This window comes from Argopecten irradians, chromosome 11 (assembly GCF_041381155.1).
Source record: "Argopecten irradians isolate NY chromosome 11, Ai_NY, whole genome shotgun sequence".
In the NCBI taxonomy this organism is placed as follows: domain Eukaryota; kingdom Metazoa; phylum Mollusca; class Bivalvia; order Pectinida; family Pectinidae; genus Argopecten; species Argopecten irradians.
In genome coordinates this window covers 9,080,514-9,092,231 of record NC_091144.1, presented here as the reverse complement: position 1 = coordinate 9,092,231, position 11,718 = coordinate 9,080,514, and positions in this window count along the sequence as shown.

Genomic DNA, 11,718 nt, shown 5'->3' with positions numbered 1-11,718 from the left:
AATTGAACACTGAGTCGAAATATTAAATGCATGATTTTTCAACTTACTACATATGGAAAAATAAGCTTTTCTTCCTTGATTTGCAACATGAATTTGAGTTTTCTTAAATTTACCATTGTAATTAAATAACATACCAAGATAATTGAATTCGTCGACTACATCAATATTAACATTATTGTAAGTCCAATATTCATTTCCCCTCTGTCTACCCCCGTTACTGAAAATCATTATTTTTGTCTTATCAACATTAAGAATCAACTTACAATCGTTATTATATATTATATAACGTATCAATCATTTCTTGCAGAGATTTGGGCGACTCAGCGAGTAGAACTGTATCATCTGCATACATAATCAAAAACAAGTTAATCAAACCAATTTCTACTGATGGATAGTTCTCTCTGATAAAACACATTTCACAATCATTGACATATAAACTGTACAAAATCGGTGACAATATTTCGCTTTGGAATAGACCGATCGTGTTTCTGTAATATTCAGACAATAATCCATTATATTTGATACAAGATTTCACATTTTGGTAAAGTGATTGAATGATTTTTAGCATTTTATAATGTTTTATGGTAGCTTTTATAATCGGTCGTTTTGCTTGCCATGTTCAGGTTTTATGGAACAGACACAATTCCTGTGCGAGTTATTCCCCTTGTAGTCATGCACGTGATTTGTACGTAAATTTGTCAATGGAAAGCGTGATTTATGAATGGAATTCGTTTACTATGCATAGCAACGCGTAGTATTTTCAGGGGGCACTGAGATCAATCGTGCGTATTAATAAATTATAAACATTTTCACCGCACGCCGATTTCGGGAAATGCAATAGTGATTTTAAATCAACATAAATCTGTAATACAGCTAACAAAACAATCACCAAGTGTTTAATTATTCAATTTTAACCGTGAATAAAGATCATTAATCTATTACACTTCACGTATTATTGTTCGACTACAACATGTACTTAAATATCTAGTAATTACGGAGCCCGCGAAGGGACATGGAAATATATTTATTAATCCGTGCATACGGTTTGTCAAGTTATTAACACTACACTTATCATCATCTTCTGAACATTTTAAATAAAATGTTCATCTTCATAACGCGGGTCGTCTTGTGCTTTCCGCCTCGTTCTAATCATCGTGCGTTAGTTGACTATCACTGCGTCAGACGACAAAACAGCTCGATGAATCTTTTCTTCACATGTAGTTTTAAAGAAACATTTTTTTGGAATGGCAGTGTTTATGGTCTTTGGTCCGATTAGTGACAGTCGCGCGATGTCTTTCACCTTTGAGTTCGAAACCTATGTGGAGTGGGGCAGTTGTCAGAATTTTGAAACATATCGATGGTTTTCTCTCCAATACTCTGGCTTTATTTTATCTCTCGATAAGACTCGTCCTTACATAGCCCTGTCTGATCTTATCCTTGACCACCAGACGAGCGTGACATTATTTTAAGGACAAATTATGGTTAACTAATCAATGTCAGGTTTTAGATAGAGCCATTTTAGCATCACATTGAAACACAGTCAACTTGTATTCTTCTTAAAAACTTTGGTATCGTTTTACCACCAGTATGTCGTCTCTCCGTTGAGTTACACAATAATATTTGACTACTTTTTCGCGTAAAGGAAGCACGTGTCTTTGTTTTTGAATTGCCGTCAACTGGAATATAAAGTAGAAATTGTCTATTAGATGAAGTACATATATATAATTAGGCGGACGTCAGCAATATCTTTCGCCTTTTTTGTCATTTTACAATGCGTACTTTCTATTAACACGGATCAACAACTTCCGTATTTTCGTATTTACAGCGAATATTATTACGAGAGAAACATTAATAAATGAATGCCTTTTCTGAAATATTCAAATAAAGTAAGCGTCAAACAACAACTTGCGGTCGTGTAGGTACATGTAGGTAATAATGACACCGTTAATCTCTTAATTACCTAAAGGCTCGACACGCCAACTGTATAAACACAAGATCGTGAGCAATTATCCATGTCAGTCGGTGCAGTCAGGTGTGACACAGGTAAAAAAAATCTCAAGGGCTGAACACCTGTTCGACGAATACATGGGTAAATACTATGTATTTGATGAAATGGGGACATATTTCTGTTCGAGGAATAAGAGGTATTCGACGAATAGCTGTTCGAGCTATCCGGGGTTTTGCTACATAGATTATATAGGGAGACGGTCGGGGCCGTACGACCATTTCGACGAATAGGGGGTATTCGAGGAATCCGAGTTCGAGTTAGAGGGGTTTTACTGTATAGTAATTCATCAAAATATATCAAACTATAGTTGGTTTTTTTCATACTGGCTCAGCATGCTATATCATGTTTTTTTTTCTTTTCGTGTTCTTGTGTGAACGAAATGTTATCTATATTTCCTGTCATACTTTTTTATGTCTCATGTATGTGTAAATATGTTATATGAAATAGAAATGAAATAAATCGAAATAGATATATGAATATATGTAGGAATATATAACCTTACTTACTTTTGTATAGTTTTTTATATACATATCCTAAGAGTACATGTTATATATATTCGTCGGAGTTACCGAATTTCATCATTTTCATTTCTGTATATAAAATGTGATGGTTACATATCCATTGGAATTCTTTAAGTCATGTCAGTAGAATAAAACAATTCTACCAGATATATTTCCATTGAAATTAATTTTGGTAAAGGTTTTCCAATTTTATTTGAACATCGTGTCTAGTATTCCTGTTGAGTTCATTAATTACATTTTTATTCCAGTTTGAATTTTATTCAGTAAGTATAGTGAATTGTTTTAATCACAATTATTCAATTCAGAACCCACGAAAACGTTTTCCTATATATCTTTTTCACATACTATTCGCTTACATGTCATTGGCTCACTTTGATAGGCAGTTTGTATCATCTCATAGATTTCTACATAAATATCTTGATCGGTAATGAACTTTTAGTTCTGTGTCGAAATCACCTATCGTATGTTGTCCACTGCTTGAGAAAGACTTAATGAAAAGCTTTTTTTCGGTTAAAGACAATCATGATTGTCAAATGATTCTTGATTCAAATGTTCATGCATGTTTTTTTTTGTTTCATTCGCTCTTAAATAGTTTGGACCATGCTGTTCAAACAGAGAAATACAAGTAGGTATAACGATTTAATATCCGAGCATTTACACAAGCAGTAATATCATATGTAGTGTCTAATGAGTGCAGCCAATATTGTCCATTTGCATTCCATGAAGTTATGGTAGTTTGTGGTTTTATATAACAAATTGTTTATTCAATGTGAAAATCCAACATCTATAAAGCACATTCCCCCATTACATTTTGGTCCCGCCTTGCAGATCTTTATATGACCAAATATTTTGAGATAAAACCATTTTTTATACTTCTTCGCATTCTCTTTTGTACCAAACCCAGTAGATTTATTCCAAATATAAATCGTTTGAGACATTTGTATCTCCATCCCCATCCAACTTTATTGAAAGCTTTCTATTGATCTAGAAAGATAACAGACCCCTCTTCATTCTCTAAATAAGTATATTCAAATCCTGTATCAAGCTATTCGTATCAGCAATGTATCTTTCAGGGACGAAACGTTTTTGACCCTGATGAATAGTATCTGAACTTTCTGTAGTCTGGTGACCAAGGTTTTTTTTCAGCTATTTTATATTCTACTTTTAACATTGCTAGAGGTCGCACATTCTGAAACAATTATTAATATCTCCACCATATGTCTTTTGCACAATTATGATGTAAACTTGATCATTATTTCCCAAATTTAATACTGGCATTGACTATGCAATCCAGATATGTTTGTAACCTTTTGCGTTAATCGGATCCAAACTGGGTGCTGAAAGGCCACCCTGAAATAAAGTTTTGTTGATTTTACAAATTTAAATGTCAAAGTCAAATAGAACATATTTTCACATTGACATTTATTAAAGACAAGGCCTCAGGAAGACTTATGTAAAACCTCAGCTGATCTTACGTCAGTGGCAATAGTTCAAAGGTCAGTATAATGTTTCATTGGTCAAGAGCACTGGATCATCATCTTGGTTTTAGTCTGATAAAATGCACAATGTTGTTGTTCTACGGTTTTTTTTTTATGATATATTATGCATTCATGGCCCCGATGACAGTGTGATATGTAGGTTTCTTTTCCGGAAGTGTAATATTTCCCGACGGTTTGCCCGAAAATTCACGAATCGCTATTCTGGGTTACATTTTTCCTTAAATTTGCGATGAATGAAAAATGACGTTTTACTCTTCGTCCGTCATCTATGTACAATTGGAAGGGGAGATATCTCTGTGTGAAAGACGGGTAATCACCATAGGGGCACGTGCCCCAGGGGAAAATACGATGTTTTATGTACCCGCGGGAAATACGACGGTTTTATTTCCTTGTCATGTGATGTGTTTCTACTAATCACAGACACTGTTATAAATATGAGGTATTAGGGATATACGACGTTTTATTTCCCTGTCATGTGATGTGTTTCAACTAATCACAGACAATCGTATAAATATGAGGTATTTGGTAAATACGACGTTTTATTACCCTGTCATGTGATGTGTTTCAACTAATCACAGACACTGTTATAAATATGAGGTATTGGGTAAATACAACGTTTTATTTCCCTGTCATGTGATGTGTTTCAACTAATCACAGACACTGTTATAAATATGAGGTATTGGGTAAATACGACGTTTTATTTCCCTGTCATGTGATGTGTTTCAACTAATCACAGACAATCGTATAAATATGAGGTATTTGGTAAACACGACGTTTTGTTTTCCTGTCATGTGATGTGTTTCAACTAATCATAGACACTGTTATAAATATGAGGTATTGGGTAAATACGACGTTTTATTTCCCTGTCATGTGATGTGTTTCAACTAATCATAGACACTGTTATAAATATGAGGTATTGGGTAAATACGACGTTTTATTTCCCTGTCATGTGATGTGTTTCAACTAATCACAGACAATCGTATAAATATGAGGTATTTGGTAAACACGACGTTTTGTTTTCCTGTCATGTGATGTGTTTCAACTAATCACAGACACTGTTATAAATATGAGGTATTGGGTAAATACGACGTTTTATTTCCCTGTCATGTGATGTGTTTCAACTAATCATAGACACTGTTATAAATATGAGGTATTAGGGATATACGACGTTTTATTTCCCTGTCATGTGATGTGTTTCAACTAATCATAGACACTGTTATAAATATGAGGTATTAGGGAAATACGACGTTTTATTTCCCTGTCATGTGATGTGTTTCAACTAATCACAGACACCGTTATAAATATGAGGTATTGGGTAAACACGACGTTTTGTTTTCCTGTCATGTGATGTGTTTCAACTAATCACAGACACTGTTATAAATATGAGGTATTGGGTAAATACGACGTTTTATTTCCCTGTCATGTGATGTGTTTCAACTAATCATAGACACTGTTATAAATATGAGGTATTGGGTAAATACGACGTTTTATTTCCCTGTCATGTGATGTGTTTCAACTAATCATAGACACTGTTATAAATATGAGGTATTAGGGATATACGACGTTTTATTTCCCTGTCATGTGATGTGTTTCAACTAATCACAGACACCGTTATAAATATGAGGTATTAGGGAAATACGACGTTTTGTTTTCCTGTCATGTGATGTGTTTCAACTAAACACAGACACTGTTATAAATATGAGGTATTTGGTAAACACGACGTTTTGTTTCCCTGTCATGTGATGTGTTTCAACTAATCACAGACACTGTTATAAATATGAGGTATTGGGTAAATACGACGTTTTATTTCCCTGTCATGTGATGTGTTTCAACTAATCATAGACACTGTTATAAATATGAGGTATTAGGGATATACGACGTTTTATTTCCCTGTCATGTGATGTGTTTCAACTAATCACAGACACCGTTATAAATACGAGGTATTTGGGAGATAAGACGTTTTATTTCCCTGTCATGTGATGTGTTTCAACTAATCACAGACAATCGTATAAATATGAGGTATTGCGGAAATACGACGTTTCAACTAATCACAGACACCGTTATAAATACTAGGTATTAGGGAAATACGACGTTTTATTTCCCTGTCATGTGATGTGTTTCAACTAATCACAGACAATCGTATAAATATGAGGTATTGCGGAAATACGACGTTTCAACTAATCACAGACACCGTTATAAATACGAGGTATTAGGGAAATACGACGTTTTATTTCCCTGTCATGTGATGTGTTTCAACTAATCATAGACACTGTAATAGATATGAGCTATTGGGTAAATACGACGTTTTGTTTTCCTGTCATGTGATGTGTTTCAACTAATCATAGACACTGTTATAAATATGAGCTATTGGGTAAATACGACGTTTTATTTCCCTGTCATGTGATGTGTTTCAACTAATCACAGACACCGTTATAAATATGAGGTATTAGGGATATACGACGTTTTATTTCCCTGTCATGTGATGTGTTTCAACTAATCACAGACACTGTTATAAATATGAGGTATTTGGTAAACACGACGTTTTGTTTCCCTGTCATGTGATGTGTTTCAACTAATCACAGACACTGTTATAAATATGAGGTATTGGGTAAATACGACGTTTTATTTCCCTGTCATGTGATGTGTTTCAACTAATCATAGACACTGTTATAAATATGAGGTATTAGGGATATACGACGTTTTATTTCCCTGTCATGTGATGTGTTTCAACTAATCACAGACACCGTTATAAATACGAGGTATTTGGGAGATAAGACGTTTTATTTCCCTGTCATGTGATGTGTTTCAACTAATCACAGACAATCGTATAAATATGAGGTATTGCGGAAATACGACGTTTCAACTAATCACAGACACCGTTATAAATACGAGGTATTAGGGAAATACGACGTTTTATTTCCCTGTCATGTGATGTGTTTCAACTAATCATAGACACTGTTATAAATATGAGGTATTAGGGAAATACGACGTTTTATTTCCCTGTCATGTGATGTGTTTCAACTAATCATAGACACTGTTATAAATATGAGGTATTTATGGGAAATACGACGTTTTATTTCCCTGTCATGTGATGTGTTTCAACTAATCATAGACACTGTTATAAATATGAGCTATTGGGTAAATACGACGTTTTATTTCCCTGTCATGTGATGTGTTTCAACTAATCATAGACACTGTTATAAATATGAGCTATTGGGTAAATACGAACGTTTTATTTCCCTGTCATGTGATGTGTTTCAACTAATCACAGACACCGTTATAAATACGAGGTATTAGGGAAATACGACGTTTTATTTCCCTGTCATGTGATGTGTTTTCAACTAATCACAGACAATCGTATAAATATATGAGGTATTGCGGAAATACGACGTTTCAACTAATCACAGACACCGTTATAAATACGAGGTATTAGGGAAATACGACGTTTTATTTCCCTGTCATGTGATGTGTTTCAACTAATCATAGACACTGTAATAGATATGAGCTATTGGGTAAATACGACGTTTTGTTTTCCTGTCATGTGATGTGTTTCAACTAATCATAGACACTGTTATAAAATATGAGCTATTGGGTAAATACGACGTTTTATTTCCCTGTCATGTGATGTGTTTCAACTAATCACAGACACCGTTATAAATATGAGGTATTAGGGATATACGACGTTTTATTTCCCTGTCATGTGATGTGTTTCAACTAATCACAGACACTGTTATAAATATGAGGTATTTGGTAAACACGACGTTTTGTTTCCCTGTCATGTGATGTGTTTCAACTAATCACAGACACTGTTATAAATATGAGGTATTGGGTAAATACGACGTTTTATTTCCCTGTCATGTGATGTTGTTTCAACTAATCATAGACACTGTTATAAATATGAGGTATTAGGGATATACGACGTTTTTATTTCCCTGTCATGTGATGTGTTTCAACTAATCACAGACACACGTTTATAAATACGAGGTATTTGGGAGATAAGACGTTTTATTTCCCTGTCATGTGATGTGTTTCAACTAATCACAGACAATCGTATAAATATGAGGTATTGCGGAAATACGACGTTTCAACTAATCACAGACACCGTTATAAATATGAGGTATTAGGGAAATACGACGTTTTATTTCCCTGTCATGTGATGTGTTTCAACTAATCATAGACACTGTTATAAATATGAGGTATTAGGGAAATACGACGTTTTATTTCCCTGTCATGTGATGTGTTTCAACTAATCATAGACACTGTTATAATAAATATGAGGTATTAGGGAAATACGACGTTTTATTTCCCTGTCATGTGATGTGTTTCAACTAATCATAGACACTGTTATAAATATGAGTCTATTGGGTAAATACGACGTTTTATTTCCCTGTCATGTGATGTGTTTCAACTAATCATAGACACTGTTATAAATATGAGCTATTGGGTAAATACGACGTTTTATTTCCCTGTCATGTGATGTGTTTCAACTAATCACAGACACCGTTATAAATACGAGGTATTAGGGAAATACGACGTTTTATTTCCCTGTCATGTGATGTGTTTCAACTAATCACAGACAATCGTATAAATATGAGGGAAAATATATAACGTCGTATTTCCCTCGGATGAAATACTTTGAGAAGTCATTCATAAATAACATTCACAACAAATATTGTCTCCATTATTATTCCTTTGAATAAGGTAAACATTACTTCAGTTACTTTTCGATCGTACAACAATGACGAACGAAGAGTAAAATATCGCTTTTCATTCATATCAAGTTTAAGGAATATTTAGTAGCGTTTCGCGAATTTTTGGTATTATAAACAAGCCCTCGGTAACAAGCATTCGGGTAAATAAACCATCATATCACACTGCTACCGAGGCCATTAATGCATAACAAAATTAATGTAGCTGTTCAGAATTAAACAAGGCGTCCATTGTCAGGGGGTCATAGTAACACGGTGATTAGCGGGGCGAAAAGACGATGATCATCGCTTTTGTAAGGCGAAATAACGAAATAACGAAATGGCACATATCAGCCACCATAGAATTATGAGCCAATTATCCTAACCAAGCTGTTGGATGACCAATAAGTACAGATTAATCATGCGTATAGAAGGACAGTTACACACATAGGCCTATAAATGTTTAGTATACACATAACCACGTGGCGTACATCTTAAAACTTCATGGGACATAACATCATACTAGACACTTGTATATGAAAAACTGAAATTGAGTATAATAATTATCGAGAAATTCAGAGATCAAGTAAAGCCCAAAATACGAGCAAACTACGAAAATTTATACAAAAAAAGCGTACATGGATTGGTGTGTGACAGATTTCGTTTTATATATTGGCTAGTCTAAAAATTAAAGAATTTCCATGGAGTGTGTACATACACATCAAATTCTTTAGACATAATTTCAGAAATTCTGATGGCAAATGGCACTTGAAGAGAGAAAAGGAAGACATCTTATCATTTTGTTTCAATGTGACCATACAACGCGTATTGTAAATGACAGTGCCCTCCAAAAGTTGTGTTTTTTACAAATGTACCTTAAGTACAGAAATATGTAAATCTTGTTAATACAGGCATCAATATATATTATTTATTAACTTACTTATCTTCGTTAATACAATAATTGCTTTCTTAGGAGTTTTCTTGGAGATCAAGATTCACTCAGACCTGACAGTAACTGTGTGACAAGAGGTCCAATGTATAATACAGTTTTAGTGCATGACAGGCACGTGTATATAGAGATATAAACATACAAAATGTAGTACATGAGATACACACATATACGTTATAGAACATGGTATTTTTTGCAATTATTATACATGCATAGTATTAGAGATAAAAAAAGTACAATGTAACAAGCGTTTTATCAAAGTAATGACCATTTTCTAATAAATTAACTAATATTAATTAAAAACTTCTTATTTAAATATTCTGAACATTCCTTCCATTTTAACTTTGCTTTGACTTTTGTGATAAAAGGGTGAAATAAATAATCTTAGTTGTTTAACATTAGTACCTTCTTTACCCATATTACACAATATACATATTTTATCATTCTTTTGCAACCCTCTCAATCTTCCGGTTTCTACCGGTACCTTAAAATTGGAAGTTCTAAATTTACAGAACATTTTTTAATCTTTATTTTTCAGCCGTATCAAATAATCTTCTTTCTTTGTTTGATTAATTAACGTCCTATTAACAACTATGGTCATGTAAGGACGGCCTCCCATGTATGCGGTGTGTTGCGTGTATGTTGTGCGAGGTGCCTGTTTTGGGAGACTGCGGTATATTCATGTTGTGTCTTCTTGTATAGTGGAACTATTGCCCTTTAAGTAATTTTCTAAACCAAAGTTGTGTTGAAAAGTAATTTAATCATTTCCTCTAGATGATTTTTCTATATCACTTAACCAGTGCTGTATAAACTGGTCTTTCAATTTTTGTTTAACTTCGTTCTATAAAAAGTTTATATTTGGCATACAATTTTTCTGATATAACCAGACTTGACTTTAACCGATATTATTAAAGTATTTTAGATAAACGTGATCCATTTAAAATGCATTTGTCCTGTTTCGTGAATTAAATACTTCAAACTATATATACGGGCTTGTGAAACATATATTATTCATTACAAATCACCATATACCAACGTTTGACCATTCTAAATCTAACCATCAATATCTAGTGCCGTATCTTTCAGATTCTCCATATACCATAAAATTTGCCGTGCATTTTTTTCTTAGGCCTAGTATTTCTTTTAACAGAATTGTAAAATGTATCCTTTTCAAGAAGTTTTGTGATGAATTCTTCAATAATCCCATATTACGAATAGATCAGTAAATTGCCCTAACCGCCAGCTGTTGAAGGATAATGAGTACCAGTTAAAAGATGCGTATAGAAGGACAGTTGACACACATATAAAACATTGCAACGTGTGCATATATCTTAAAAGAACTTTATGGGCCATGTCAAATACATTTGGTTTTTGTTTTTAATTAATAATAAATACAATTGGGAGAAGGCAAGAATCAATAATTGTTTGAAGAAATACAGAGAATGTCTCAACGAATATCTAGATTCAGTTACTATACCCGCTTCAGGAACAATTGAAAATATTGAAACTTTCTATATGAGTATTATAAGCCTATTAAGTGTGCAGCAAATAATACAATGCCAATAAGTAAATTAAAAAAAATCTGAAACCATATTGGAGTAAGGAGTTATCAGAACGGCACAATATCATGACTTTTTAAAAGGAAACTTTGGATTGCAAATGGTAGGCCAAGGTCAAATGACGTTAGTTTCTTAAGCTATAAAAAACAAATGTACATTCGATAAGAATATGTCAACACAGTGTGTGTTCTGAACTTGATAAATGTGGAGAGTTAAATCAAACTTTATTTTGGCAACTTTACAATAGAAAAGCACGGAAAACAACACATACTATAACAGAATTGAAATATAATGAAAAAATTCTTAGAGAACTTTCGGATATATTTGATGCGTTGCATTCAAATTTAAGCACAATATTTAAAGATAAACATAGTGATCTATTTAATGTTGAATTTGCAAAATACAAAAATTGAAAATATAAAGGCTAATGTCAAAGCTGGGAAGGATTGGTTTTTTTTTTCAATACCGCTGTTACAAGAGTTGAAATATCTAAT